The 2,651-nt window shown below is 43.6% G+C and overlaps 1 non-coding gene across 1 annotated transcript; it reads right to left on the bottom strand.

Annotated features, from left to right (window-relative positions):
• Positions 1-1,113: 1,113 nt before the first annotated feature.
• Positions 1,114-1,299, bottom strand: LOC126204990 (U2 spliceosomal RNA). Its single transcript, XR_007540542.1, has one exon. It is a non-coding gene; the product is annotated as a U2 spliceosomal RNA (small nuclear RNA).
• Between the last annotated feature and the right edge of the window lie 1,352 nt (positions 1,300-2,651).

Genomic DNA, 2,651 nt, shown 5'->3' on the forward strand with positions numbered 1-2,651 from the left:
ACAACAACCTTCCGTAGGTTTCATGTGCCTATAAATAGAGGGAATGACAACTTAATAGATAGACTACATTTACATTTACATCTCAGTGCGTACTTCATCAACCATCGTACTGTGTGTGACGGAGTGTACACTGTACCACTACTATCCTGTTTCACCCACGGTGGGAAAAAGACTGTCTATATGCCTCACTAAAAGCGCTAATCTTTCGTATCTTATCTTCGAAGACCGTATGTGAACTGTATATTAGTGGCAATACAAACCTTCTATAATCAGCTTCAAATGTGGGTTTTCAGTATTCCTCAAAAAGAACATCGTCTTTCCTTCAGTGATTCAAATTTGAGCTATCTGGCGAGTCCAATCCGACTCCAGGCAAAAAATTACTCTCCATGCAAAGTGACTCTCATGATAAATTTAAATAATTATTCAAATTATTTCATACAAATGACGTGCCGCCGGGTTGTGGGGAGGGGAGGGGGGAAGCGATGGCTAGAGCACCACGGATATGATTCGCGAGTTGGAGCTGTAATCAGGCGTTTTGTCGTTGCTGCGAGATCTTTTCACGACATTTCAACCTTCAACCTACACAAGGAGAGATGACCATCGTAATACAATCAGATATGTTACCAAATTTATACAGTGATACGTAGTATAAACCTGATATTTACGAAGTAATTGAATATGATAACAAAGCCAGTGGCTGTATTTGAATCTATATCGTTTATTCTTTTTGGCACATGTTACCAGTTTCGACACCAAATGGTGTCATCTTCAGGCCACAACCGTTTTCATATGCAGTGAACGAAATCAGGTGCAACAGACCAGAACTAACGGGATTCCATACCTTCCACGGCAATAACAAGCCCAGCGTCAAGCCCCCTGTTCATTGCACATGAAAACGGCTGTGGATGGCAGGTTACGCTTGGGACCTTAAGATGACACCATTTGCTGTCGAATCTGGTAGCATGTACTGGAAACAATAAAAGACGTAGATTCAAATACAGTCGCTGGTTTTATTATCTTTATTCAAGTACTTCGTGTCTGGGTGCAGTCCCACCTTCCTTGATGGACTACAGTTCCTCCGTGCTGCTACCTTAACAGGTTTCGTAGGTGACTAAGCGTTTGGATACATTAAGAGAGTTCGATAGTGAGCAGGCATCCTGTGACAGAGGTAGAGCATGCTCTTAGCACCTTCATTATTGTACAAAAATGAGTTTAATATTGTAGTCCTGTGATGCATGACATAGCAGATATTAAGCTGATAAGAAAGATATTTTTTCACCTGATGAGGGAAAGAGGAAATATACCCTATGCCATACTGTTGTACAGGATTTTCACAAGTAACGATACTTTAGCGATGTGAAAATGCATGTATGCTCCCACTTCGGAAATTACTCTTGTAAAAGGAAGGAATCCACACTTTGTGTGAGAAAATCCAGGTGTATGGACAACGACAGCCCTGTCTCATATTGGGTAATATGGATTTTTTAAAATTGGGAGAGTGTACGTTAGGGGTGGAACTGCAGTTAAAACTAAACGTCCAAGCCACACCCGCTTGTCTCGTATTGTCTGCAGCCAGCCGCCGACTGGAAGCCGCGAATTAGTAACCACTTGAGAGAGAGCAGAGTTATTTTCCCAGGTATCAAATATCAAAGGACGCCGACTTCTGCTCCACGGTCGCAGGACTGTGTAGGTGGCGACGCTCAAGTCGCCCTCTAGGTGGATGAGTAGCGAACTACTGCTCAGTATGTGTTTGGTGAATTTTGTGATTGTGTGGGTTATGGGCAACGCGTGGATGAAGGTGCTTGCGTTCTCAAATGTATCTGCATTCAAGGGCCTTGATATATGATGAGTGTTTTTGATATTTAATTGCTTGTTTTCATCTGTCTATACACAAGGGGTTCGAACACAGCCCTCTTTGTGATGCCATCACCAGTCAGTTACCACCGATTCCCTTGGGGTGCTGGCATCGCTCGTTAGTTGTGCACAGGCTTCGGCACAAGGCTTCCAGACACTGTGGGAAACAGAAGTGTCGTCGTGACTGTCCCAACAATATGCAGTAAGAGAGTTATTTTTCTAGCAGTGTGCATCTGAGCAGAGCTGTTAGCGGCTGTGTGTTTCATAGTCTATTTCCAGTGTATGTGATAGGTAAGGTTTTTCGCAATACTTGTGGAATGCTCAGGTCCGTATCAGCGATGATTTTTGTGATATTCCATTCCCACCATCAATCTGTAGCACTGTACTCAGAGCAGCACATCTGGGCTTTGTGGCAGACAAAAACTAGTGCCTCCCTCCATCTCTTACCTCTCAGCACAGTCACACAAAAGCTTGTCATTACCTGATGGTTTGTATGGGAATTAGCGCGGTTTCCGAGCTGCGTGCCACACGAACTGGCCCTGTGTGTAGTCTCTCTCCTGACCTGCTTGTGCAGGAATATAACCAAGGCAGGCGGCGTGGCTGCAGTTCCCATCAGTTCTGCCATGCAGTAGATGAAGAAACGTGATCAGAAGGTGTTTTTCGCTGGATGTGGGTTGTGGTTGTGGAGGAGGGTGAATATGTTCTCACACATTAATGCATACTAGATCTCGGATATATTTAGTGCAACAATTTATTTGTGGCTGAAATTTAATGACTTGATTTGCAAAATATCTGCA

Source organism: Schistocerca nitens, chromosome 1 (genome assembly GCF_023898315.1).
Source record: "Schistocerca nitens isolate TAMUIC-IGC-003100 chromosome 1, iqSchNite1.1, whole genome shotgun sequence".
NCBI classification, from domain to species: domain Eukaryota; kingdom Metazoa; phylum Arthropoda; class Insecta; order Orthoptera; family Acrididae; genus Schistocerca; species Schistocerca nitens.